Here is a 13,153-nt window from a genome sequence, read left to right as displayed (position 1 = left end):
GTTTCACATGAGTGGGCAGCCTGTTCCAGAGAGGGGGTAATCTCTGAGACGCATACCTGTCCCTGCAACATGTTTTGTTTATGTCACAGACAAGGTTTAGATACTTAGATTGGGTAACTGTAGTGTTGATTGTTTTGTGAATGTGTAACAGATCCATCAGGGATGGATCAGAGAATGTCTTGTAGATTAGGCATAGATCACCCCTCCATAGTCAATAGGAGACTGATTATACGGACAAGGCTTTGAGGCAGTCTGCAGAGCAGATATTATTTACAACCTGTATTCTTTTAATAAGGAACCTCTGTGGCCACTTCTGCTGATGCAAATGCCCGGCCAGATACATACCAAAGGCTGCACTGTACTTAGTTATGATTCTTTGGCGAAGGGCTGATCTCCTGAGTTGCCAATGTAAATAAGAAAAGATTGAAAATTAACACATAGCTTTCTTTTTACATTACAAAATAGCTGATTTGGCATTGGTTGCTCTGACTGTAGTGCACAGGGACCTGGGTTCAAGACTTGGCAGTGAAATGCTTGGTGGTAACACAACATTTACCTATATCATGTCAGTCGCCCTGCTAGACAGGGGTCCAGGGAAGTAAATACTGTGGGAAGAAATATCCAGGGAATTGTTATAGCTAGGCTTGTATAGGCCCTAGGACCGATAGCCTAGTACCAACCTATGAACCAACTGGAAATCATACCTCTCAACTTCTTAGAGCAAAAAATCTGGACAGAGCCATACATAATGGGGGGACAAAGGCCAAAAAATAGGGAAAGTTTTTAAGTATTGCTCTTACAAACTTAGAAAGTTGATAGAATACCAGGTTTTGCATTAATATGAATTCTATGAAGGGTATGAAGTCTGAAACTCAAATGTCTGTAATTATTTTCTGACTTCAATCCTCAATGATTTACCAATGATTTGTCAGAAAACCACAATTTTATGGGAAACAGACCAAAACTATGAGGGAAAAATCTGGACATTCTGCGAAAATCTGTACAGTTGAGAGGTATGCTGGAAATACCTGCAAGGTAAGTATGTGATGTTTACTTGATGTATACCAGATCTGTAAAATCAAAAGTACAAACTCAGGTAATTAATTTCTTTTTTTTTCTTATTATTATGTTGTGTTTATAGTTTATTAATAAATCTATCATTTTATACATTATGTGCAATCTATAACTGATGATGTGAATTTAGTGAATACACAGCTAAATCAGGATTTACATGTGAATTATAGTTGAAATCACTGTTTTACACTAAAATTGTGAAATACGTTGCTAACGGTACATGAGTTTCCACATTTGTCTTCACTGATGCCTAATTTGTAAGCTACTGCATAACTGGACTGCACCTGTGTGCAATTATATAACTGATATAAGAATGTAAGAAATGTAAAATTTAAAAAATAATACTAGTTTCACTAAAACAAAGAATATTATATATTCTCACACCTCTGCTAGCTGCCACGTGTACACAGTTTGTGATATTATGACACATCTAAATATTTCTGCTGAATAGTAATTTGTACCCATAGTTTTGAAAGCAAACAAAAGAATGTATCCCATATTCTGTTAAGTGTTTCTTCAAAAATTGACTCTCACATGCCTTAAAGCATTCCAATTGTACTTTATTCAAGGATTAGCAGATGTACTTACTACTATTTTGTCCAGTCCGAACACAAAAATGCTTCTACTATTGGCCAAATTTGCACTCCAAAATCCCAATGAAAGAAATAACTGAAACCCAATGGTCAAAGCACAAAATGCCGAAAAACTAAAATGTAAGTGCAGCCAGGGACTGTATAGATAGCATTTCATCTGTCTAACTTTTTGAAAAATGTCAGCCCTGCTTCAAAGTAAAAGCGTGCAAGGCTATGAGAATTTAATATCTAAAAAGTGAAATTCTTTGAAAATGACTGTACAAAAATCAGTAAATTTTTTTATTATGTAAAAGGCCCTGAGCATTGTGGGGGGCTTTGCCTTGCAAGCACCCTAAATTTAAAGATAGAAAGACTGAGGTCAAAGAGTCTCGATGAAAATAGAAATATCTTATATGGCAAATAAATGGAGTCACCACATTCTTGTTTTCCTATTAACCCTGGACAGTAATCATTTACTCATCAAACTGCTGATTCAAAATCTATACATTTGTAAATTGAAAAGTGAAATTCTACAAAGCTGGCCATAGACCATTTTATTAGCTTTTTAAACTTAAAAAATACCTACCTTTTTGATTAAGTAATCGGTAAGACAGAACAGTCCGTTATTTCTGTTTCTTTGGTCACTCTACTGCATAGTGGACTGGTCTGTCGATGTGCTTGTCCTGAAAGGAAACAATGACAAATATATGTTAGACATAAAAAACATGATTTCAAAGGTTCAGTTAAAGTTTAAAATAAACAATTTGTTTAGAGTTTATTAAAATCAGCACTTTACTTTCAATCAATCTTGAGTTGTTTCAAAAAGATGAGACTTTATATGAGTTTTTATTTATAGCAAATTCTCTCCTACTCCTTTTATCACTGGACTAGCTATAATGGATCTGTGTTTTATCAAAAATGTGTAGGAACTTACTTTGCAAATATTTACTAACAGCTACATAGAACAACGGTACCATTTATGGGAACATCTCTTTTCAGTTTGACAATAATTCATCCACATTTCTACCATAGTACTGTAGAAGCAAGGAGCTAAAAGCGCTAAACAATGCTTTTGCAAAGCCCATTTTATTGAGATAGTATTACTCATACAATCAATAAAAGTACAAAGCATTTAACTGGCACTCTAGAATGACCCTGACATTTTTGTTTTAAGGCTTGTTATGCAAGTTTCAGTCTCATATTTTCATCTTTTCACATCCATTTGCACACAGGGATCAAGAAGAAACATTTCAGCAGCCTGCACATGGGGGAGGGGGCCAATACATGTTCAGAAGAAAAGGAAAAAGAAAAACTCATCTTTAATTAATGTATAAAGGCTTTCTGAAGAAGCTGTTTCATTGCTCACAGACCAATACAGTAATTACACATCTGAAATCCAGTGGGACAATGCATCACATATGTCAATGAATTCTGGAAAGTATGAATCCCCCTATATATTTGTGCCACTTGTTTCAGCACCACCATATCACTTCTAATGAACCTGGGACAAATACTGATTACTATCTGCATGACATTATGGGCTTAACTCTATTACAATTCAAGTCTTGAACGCACATCACCTTCCCAAATCTACACTGACATCCTGGCTACTCAGCTCTAAAGATAGTGTGTCTCTGCTGTTAAACCAAAATAAAAAATAACTGAACATTAAAAAGAAAATTGTTTTTGACTTACAAGATTTGTGTTAATTTCACCCCTTATTTACAACCATACTCTTCTTGTTATGATTTCAGGGACACCTAATTTTTAGTACCAAATTCCAATCATTCTAAAGTGGGTTTATTACAAGTGCTTGCATACCATATGCTAACAACATGCTTCATCCTTGCCTCATTCAGGAATAGGAAGGTACATGAACTCCAACTAGCCTGATGTTCCATAACTACTTAACCTCCATAGCCCTACTAGAACCTTATTCTAACCCTAAAACTGTCTTCTCATTCACTAACACTAAAACACCCTCCCCTCTCCCTTATACTTAAACCTCTTTCTTACTCCCAAACCTTAAGAACCTCTTCTTATTCTCCAACCCTAAAACTCATTTTCTGATCTCTAAAACTACCCACTTCCACTCCCTAACCCTGAGATGCACTTCATACTCTCGAACTTTAAATTGATTTTAACTGTGTGGAAGGAATATTAACTGAACTGGAAGTTTTCACTCTGCTCTTCAGTAATCTTAGTGGCCTTGCAACTGCCCGCCCCTCTTGTAAATTTGTGTTTGGATACTCCTTCTGGGACTATCTCATTTGCTCACTCAACTGAGTGCAGTGAGATCATATTCTGATTTCAGGCACTCCTACTGTGTACAAAGAGAGCATCTGGGAAACATAAAAAAAAATTTAAGCTTGTTTCCTGCCTTTCCTGTTAAGTGGTATAGACTATTTGTAGGCTTCTGAGCCCCCAAGCCCTTCTGTGTTGGAGGGAAGCCTTCTAGCTTAGTTTTTTTTTCTTATAACTAGCCAGGTTTCTAGTTTCAGCACTCAAATCTGTTTCTTTGATCTCAGCACTTGTTCAGAAAAAAAAAAAAATTTCATCTGCTTTTACTGTACTTGTGTTTCTACCTACGTTTTTACTTTTGCATCATCTTAAAAGTACTCAATTATATTTATTACTGCTTGGTGTAACTCATTCTAAGCCTTTTGGTTTAAACACTTGGGCTTCGGACCAGTTGTTTTGCACTGAGAGGGTTTGTGGTCTGCGCTGTAGTGGCAGAACAGGTAGCTTACATCCTTCTAGGTTGGGAACTGCTGATTGAGGGCTCAGTGTCTGTTATTCTAAAAGTGTATTAATTCTGGTTTAAGCACTTGGGCTTTCAGGCCAGTTATTTTATATTAAGAGGGGTTCGTGGTCTGCACTCTTGTGGGAGGAGAGGCTGGACTCTGCCCTTCTGAGCTGGGAATTTCTGGTTGAAGGCTTATAGTGCATGCATATCTGAACTGCTTCTTACTGAAGTTGGTGCGCCTTGTTTGCTGTGACATAGACTGGATTCGGGCCTGCTGGATCTAGCTTTGTTTGTGTAACTTGAGCACTAATCCAGGCATTCTCTAAAGTATTCAATTGTATTTATTACTGCTTGGTAGTAACTTGATTAAAGGGTAGCTATCATTCTAAGTCTTTTGGATTAAGCACTTGGGCTTCAGACCAGTTGTTTTACATTAGGAAGGTCTGTGGCATGCACTGTGGTGGCAGGACAAGTAGCTTTCATCCTTCTAAGTTGGGAACTGCTGATTGAGAGCCCAGTGTATGTTATTCTTAAAGTGTATTAGTTCTGGTTTAAGCACTTGGGCTTCAGGCCAGTTATTTTACATTAAGAAGGTTTGTGGTCTGCACTCTTGTGGGAGAAGAAGCTGGACTCTGCCCTTCTGAGCTGGGAATTTCTGGTTAAAGGTTTATAGTGCCTGAATATGTGAACTGTATCTTACTGAAATTGGTACACCTTGTTTGTTGTAGCATAGACTAGATCCAGGCCTGCTGAATCTAGCTTTGTTTATATGCTTGTTGTTTGTTTGCTTGTTATTTCCATGGAACGCTAATTCCACCTAATACGCGGCTTCTCAGCGCTTCTGTGGATCACTAGTGATATCTGCATTGCTTACATAGGTTCATAGGTTCATAGGTTCATACTAGGCTATCTGCCCAAGGGCGTTTATAAGCCTAGCCCATAGTTATGTGGCTTTCGCCACCCCTTTAGTTTGAATAAAAACTATGCCTATCATTTTTCTGTGCCTCTGTCAAGCAGTGACACTGAAGTAATCCCTGGGGTATATCTTACTGTACTTATTTCCTTGTTTCACTTGAAAGAAAGTTACTGTTTGTCATTTTTGCATTTATGTTACCTGTAACACATTGCACTTAAGTTACCTGGCACTTGCTCACTAAAGCAATTATATGTCAGCACTAAAAATTAAAAGCACTACACCCTTACTCCCCACTGGCCCTGGTTTTCAATTATTAAGGAATTCCCAATATTATTCTAGCATGTCCAAAGGTCAGTTGTCAATCTCCTCTCTGGTCCAGCTGGTGAATCTGGGAATCTTGAGGCAATGTTACAACTGCCTCATGTACACAGACAACCCTCTCCTCCTCCCAACAAATTCCAACACATGTGAGAGATGCAACCATATAGCCAAACTGGAGGCTAAGCTCTCTCAACTCAGTACTGGCATAACCAGTCAGGAGGAGAAGGAAACCACACTCACTACAATTCCAGTCTCACATAGACCTACCACGACAGCAAACCAAACACATAATCACAGCAGCAGAGACCTCCAAAGCAGACACCCAAGCAGCAAAACAAAACACGTGCAACACATATCTCACAAAGCCAGTGTGCCAAACAGTCACAGCCCTTAAGACTAAACAACACACCTGATACACTTGTAATAGGTGACTCTATCAGGCACACTGACGTCCTGCTCACCAGGCTGAACAAGGAGAGGGTCACGGTGAGCAGCCTGTTGGGCGCTAGGATCTGCCACATAACACAAGCACTCAGGTCACTCCAAGGCAAGTACAAATATGACTCAATCATTGTCCATGCTGGTGTGAATGACCTGAGACGTCCCTGGACTACATGAAAAGAGACATAAAGGAGCTCTCTGAGCATGTAGCCCAGGCCGGTATGACCCTGACCTTGAGTATAATCTTACCCTCACCAAGAATGATGCCACAATATGAAGACAAGATGATCAATTTCAACAATTGGCTTAAGTACTGGTGTCATTCAAAGGGGATCCAATGCCTGTCAGCTTGGGATGATATGCTCGACAGCACCTGTCACCCGGATATTGGCAAAGGCTCTTGCTACCCCATAGTGCCTTTTTAGGCAAGGCTCAAAAGACAAACCCACCTCCATAGGTATCACAAGGGATAAGAAACTAAGAGTAATGCTACTCAATGCCAGAGGTCTAAACCTCAAGATGCCTTTTCGAAACTCTCCTCAGCATGGAGAACATCGATATAGTAACAGAAACCTGGTTCAGGGCTCGAGAGCACCCCAGCACTACCAGGTTATACCTCATACCATGCTTTTAGGCCCCAAAACTTGGACTGAACCACAAAATGAGGGGGAGTATCGATATTCATCAAAGATACCCACACCTCCAGGTTGGTGGCAAAGCAAGCATCAGAGACTATCCATGTGCAACTAACAGTGGGTAAAACTGCCTTCCAGTTTATAGCCTGCTACAGACCACTCCCAAACCCAGGAACCCCACTCGGCCTTCCTGAGAACACTGGAAAATATGAAGGTCTCTCCAAACACCATTATATTGGGCGACTTCAACTACCCAAACATAGACTGGGAGCATTACTCTAGCTCCAACACCCTAGCCCAAAGGTTCCTAGAATTTATAAACTCAAATGCTATGGAACAACTTGTTACCACTCCCACAAGAGGGGAAAACATACTGGACCTGATCATCACCAACATGGGGACTCTATGCTCCAGACCAGAAGTGTATCCCTCACTGGTAAGATCAGATCATAAACTAATCTCACTGGATATTCACATCCCGACCCCACCCCCTGCCCAGAAAACCACAGTGAAAAACTTCTCTAAAGCAAATTTCACACTCCTCAAAACTGAGGTGGAATCCTTCAAAGCCCGGCCTGTGGAAAATCTGACCCAGACCGCAGAATCCTTTATAAACACATTCTATGAACACCTTCAGGAATGCATGGACCATGCGATCCCAAATAAAACCAAGACCCAATTCTCCAAAGGCAGACATCCTGTCTGATGGACCCCAGCCATAAACAAACTATACAATAGAAGGAGGAAGCTACTAAATGATAGAGCAAAATCCCAAAAAGGGAAGGCATCACTGATTAGTATTAGCAAAAAACTACGGGCACACATAAAATTGTCTAAGGCCAGCTTCGAGAGAAAAATTGCACAGGACACTAAGCATAATCACAAGACTTTCTTTAGTTATGTTAGGAACCTGGGTGGTAATTCCCAGATAACTCAGAATTAGTCTAAAATGACAAAAAATACACCGAACCCACAGACATTGCCAACATCCTAGCTGACAGGTTCAGCGCAAACTTCCCCTCCCCACCAAAAGGGCAAATATCTATCCCAGCAGAGTGCTGCCCCCCTGACATCTCAGATGCTCAGGTAAGAGCCGCCCTCTCCAAAGCAAAAAACACAGCATCAATGGGACCAGATGGTGTCCCGGGCTGAGTCCTACATGAACTCCAAGAAGAGCTAAACCCAAACATAAAACTACTGTTCAATCTCAGCCTTACTACAGGATATGTGCCCAAAGAGTGGTGTACAGCAACAGTGGTCCCTCCTCCATAAAGGTGGTGCCTCAACGGATCCTGGAAACTATCGCCCCATAAGCCTGACTAGCTTGGTCTGCAAAGCTATGGAAAGGATCATCATGGACCTCATAAATAAAGATATTGGGGACCTACAAACACTGGATCCTACCCAGTTCGGCTTTGTTAAGGGCAGATCCTGCCTCTTAAACCTGGTTGATTTCTTTGAAACAGTCACCAAGGCCACTGACGAAGGGAAGGTGGTCCACACAGCCTACCTGGACCTCGCAAAAGCCTTCGATACAATACCCTACTCGGGCATTATAGATAAGCTCACCAGCTTAAATATAAACCCCTATGTCACTAGATGGATTGCAAACTGGCTCAAGGACAGAACCCACATGGTTAGAATTGCTGGAGCCATGTCAGACTCCAAGCCAGTTACAAGTGGTGTCCCACAAGGCTCAGTCCTGGGACCTCTCTTGTTCGGTATATATTTCTCGGAGGTACAGGCCAACACGGAAGGACTGTGGCTGACCAAGTTCGCAGATGACTGCAAACTGGTGCCATAATCGACTCTCCAGTCGACACAAGCATCCTCCAAAAGGGCCTCATAGAAACAGACAACTGGTGCCAGAGCCATGGCCTCAAGCTAAATGCCAAAAGTGTATAGTCATCCCTTTGGCAAAAACAAAGTGCCCACAAATTACCACATAGGTGGTAATCCATTAAGTAGAGAAGAAGTAATTAGGGACCTGGGGACCCAAGTTGATAGCAATCTCTCATTTGACAACCACGTGGCCAAAGTGGTCAGAAAAACATTTTATATAGCCCACCTAATCATGAAGGGATTCACATCTAGATCGGGATGTCATCGTGCCTCTTTACTCATCCCTCATCAGGTCCATAATTGAGTACAATGCTCCTTTTGGGATGTACCTTACCAGACACCTGCAGCAACTGCAAAGACCCCAAAAGTACCTCACCAAGAGGATCAAAGGGCTCAAACAGATGCCATATGCTGCCCGGTTAAAGAAACTCCAGCTCTACTCAGTGGCATACCGCCTGTTCAGAGGCGATCTGTGCCTGATGTATAAAGCCATGTCCAACCCAGAATTAATGGACATGCTGCACCTCAGAAAATCCAAATCCCATCGAGCTACCGAGAGACTTGAACCTCAGCACTGAAATAAATAGGACATGCTGGAGGGACAGATTCATAACCCAGAGGCTCCCTTCACTCTGGAATAAAATCCCAGTCCAGGTTAGGCAGAGTCCCTCATTGACTCTCTTCAATAGGAATCTTGATGAGTGGATGGGAGATATTAGGTTTACCCCGGGTATCACTTCCGTGTCACTGTTAGACAGAGGCACAGTATACTAACCTCGAAAAAAGGGCATAGCAAAATAAATTTAAAATGGGTGGCAAAAGCCAAACACATTCTGGCTAGGCTTATAAATGCCCTAGGGCAGATAGCCTAGTATGAACCTATGAACCTATGAACCCTGAGACTCCCTTCACACTCCCTAAACCTAAAATCCCCCTCCTGCTCCCTAAACCTTTAATTCCCTCCCCAATCAGTTCCCTAATCTATACCCACCCCTCCCCCTTCCTCACCCTTACTATAGCTGCCGCACTTACCTAAAACTAATGTGCTCAGGTAAGCTGTGGCAGAGACTTGTCTGAACTCATATTTGAGTTCAAGCATCAGCAGAAGCTACCTGCTCTTGCCCCTGGCTTCGAGGCAGTGGGTTTCGAAAACTTTGGACTCGAATGCTTGCAGAGCACCTGTCTGCACCACCAGTGTCAACTATGAAATAAATTTTCACAAAGAAAAATATTCTCAATAGTTTTATGAACTCCAGCTATTCATATACTGACTAACCTTCTGCATTCTCTTCCAATTGTCCTGATGCCCTTATCATGGAACCAAACTGCATGTTTTAAGTAAATGTATGTTCACGTCACATGAACATGCCTTTATAACACTACAGCAAGCACAGAAAAATCTGTACACTTTCTTCCTCTTTGTATTGATTTTAATATGAGCTTTGCTACCTGGGTCAGATGCACACAAAAGTGGCGACAGAAATGTCTCAAACACAGAGTCCACCTTTAAAGAAAAAAAATTACATTTCCAAAAGGAAAATAAATGCTGCAGTAGCTAATAAGAACCTTGAGGCTAACTAAGGCATAAGGCTGTATAAGGTTTCATGAGAAAATATAAGGGCAATAAGTGTTTAGTAGCTACATGACAAAATGATGGATAATAGTCAACATCTAGGGTAGAGCAATCCTTATTAAAACTAGTAATTTCTATATAACATCGATTTACAGAATTAAAAAAATAATAACCCTTATAGTTTAAAATACCAAGACTACATGAAAGCATACATGCAGGCTATTAATAAATTCTGTTTATGGAAAAATTTTCAAATATATATTTGTGTATGCAACTAATTTACTAACCCCGCCCCCTGAAAAAATGCATAAAAGAAATGCAAGCTGGTTGAATATGTGATTCCGGTCCCTCATCCAGACAGTGCTCTGTGGTCACCCCTAAAAGAAGCTTTTGTAGCTAGTGTGTTTGTTTTTTCTCTAGCTCCAGAATCTGTTGCCTGTTGTTTGACACGCAGTTGGTGACCTAAGCCTATCAGCTTTAAGTAATGCATTTATCAAACCCATCTTCTAGATAGGTCTTAAAGGGATAGTGTAGTAGTTGAAATGGAATCACAGAAAGAAATAACCTGCTATTATACAAATTAGAAATGAAGCAAGAGACTCAGATCAAATAATAAGGACTCAGTGCCATATATCACTTATTTGTGTGGCAGTTATTATAAAATGAAACCTACTTATTATTCAAAAGCATACATGCTGATTGGACACAACAATCAGTGCCCTTGAGCAATATACACAGGAGAAAGTCACAATGAAAAACGAAAGAATGCCCAATGAAATTGCGACAACTGCATCCCTGAAAGAAGATACCATCACTATTTCCTCTGAGCCACTAAGATGGTAGACAAAAGTCAAACACAGCCATCTAGAAGTTACATCACCCCCACCCACATAAAACAATACTGCTCCTCAACGCAATACGCCATATAATAATTAAAATAAAGTAAAAAAAAAAAACTCACAGAATATGAGGAGTGTGCAAACACTGTATGCATGGTATGCATACAGACTCCTGAGTTCCTTATGAGATATAAAATTAGAAGAACGTTCATTGACTAATTGCACATGCTCAACAGGTGCCCAGAACAAGACTTATACATTCCCCTTTGAACTGAAGAGGGGGAAGACAAATGCAATCAATTTACACAATGACTTTAATTTAAAAAGATAGCAAATTTATTTTTTTAAATGATACCACTGGGAAATAGCAATAACTCATACCCGGTTCTAGGTAATGGAGGATTTATGCCTGGCTGGCTTTATTTGATTACTCAGACTTCACCTTCTTTATCAAGCCAGACCAGATTGGGTAAATCCTGTATTAGCTAAATCTTTAAATGATAGTTGTAATGTTTGTGTCAGGTTAGAGAAGTTACCAGGATATCTGGAAATTGCATATAAAATAATGACAGAAACTGGACAGGATTATTATGGGTCCCCTAAAGGTGATTGCCTTTTACTAGCTCGCAACACACTTGCTCTCTGCCTCTTACTCAGAAAAACAAGTCCCTGAACTCCAACTAGCCCAAACTCCCATTTCTACATAGCTCTCCCAATATCTTACCCTATAAATCAGTATAGCCCAGACCCCTAACTCTAACCCTAAAACCCCCATCCAGTTCCCAACCCAAGTCTTCACTCCCAGACTCTAAAATTCTACTCTTCCTAGCTAACCTTAAAGTCTCTGATCTGTCTCCAGCCCTGTACCATAAACCTAAATTCCCTGATCACTCCCTAACCCTAAAATATCCCTCATGATCCTTAAACCTAAAAATCCTTTGACATCCCCAAACCCTAAAAACTCACTTCCTGCTCCCTAACCCTAAAATCCGTCTCCTGTACAAAACCATATATTCCCCTCCCACTCTCTCCCTATGAGACAACATTTCACTGGACCTCAAACAATGTGTTCGGATAAGGGGCAGCAGCTGCTTGCCTGAGGTCAGTCATGAGCATCAGCCAACATGACCTACAAGACACTTGAGTTACTGGCTTTCGGACAGTGTTTTTGATCATTTTGTCCTTGAGTGGTTGTAGCAGACCTGATTAGTACTCATCAGATGCCTTTTACATTTCATCTACTTGTTCCCAAACCTTGTGTATCCTTTTAAATACAACCCTCAGAATGCAAATGTAACCTTACATACCTTGTGATCCCAGGTACCGTGTTTGATATGGAGTCTGGCATTGAATAATTCAACCCACAACCCCATACTGAATTTGCAATGTAGGGAAAATGTAGGTTGTGGTCTGCTAAGCACCTGAAAATAATTCATGAGAGTAGATTGCATTTGCATCAGTGACTTTTGTAACCTCACATTGCAAACACATTTTGTACCCACTGCACTTTAGTGCAGTAACAACAGACTTGAATCTGCTGCAAAGAAAAAAAAACAATACTTGTCGATTTATTTGTATCTCGCATGACTATCCAGTGTTTCAAAAATGCTACCTCCCATTTCTTGTAATCCAGTACAGCGATGATGACCAATAACATGGCAAAGTGAAATTAATGTTATATTTCAGTTATATGAGGGTTAGTGATCCTACATTCTGCACTTAAATGATGCCAGTATTTTGTTACCAACCACAGTTAACCCGTTAACCCCTAGTCATCGACAGTGTCAGAAGCCATTGCCAACTAGCTCTACTATCATTTAGCTAACTAAACTACTCTATCCGGGTTCCTAGTCCCCCTTTCATGATATGTGCATACTGGACATTTGTTTCTATTGTTCGTGTATCACTGAAACTTTGAAAATTTGTAGTTTAGTCTGCGTTCACACGATTACAGTAGCTACACATTACGTGCATTCACATGATTACAGTAGCTACACATTATGTGCATTCACATGATTACAGTAGCTACACATTACGTGCATTCACATGATTACAGTAGCTATACATTACATGCGTTCACGATTACAGTAGCTACACATTATGTGCGTTCACATGATCACAGTAGCTACATATTACGTGCATTCACATGATTACAGTAGCTACAAATTATGTGCATTCACATGATTACAGTAGC

At 40.3% G+C, this 13,153-nt stretch overlaps 1 protein-coding gene across 16 annotated transcripts in view; it reads right to left on the bottom strand.

Moving 5' to 3' along the window:
* Window positions 1-13,153, bottom strand: part of NRCAM (neuronal cell adhesion molecule) — a 1,614,235-nt gene that overhangs the window by 586,407 nt on the left and 1,014,675 nt on the right. For all 16 annotated transcript variants that reach the window (XM_044087425.1, XM_044087435.1, XM_044087431.1 and 13 more), the window contains one exon: window positions 2,233-2,329. The gene's annotated coding sequence lies outside the window, so the exon portion shown is untranslated. The remainder of the gene's footprint in view (window positions 1-2,232; window positions 2,330-13,153) is intronic.

Source organism: Protopterus annectens, chromosome 11.part0 (genome assembly GCF_019279795.1).
Source record: "Protopterus annectens isolate FY-2018-M chromosome 11.part0, PAN1.0, whole genome shotgun sequence".
Classification (NCBI taxonomy): Eukaryota; Metazoa; Chordata; order Ceratodontiformes; family Protopteridae; genus Protopterus; species Protopterus annectens.
This window is presented reverse-complemented; position numbering and strand designations above follow the sequence as displayed.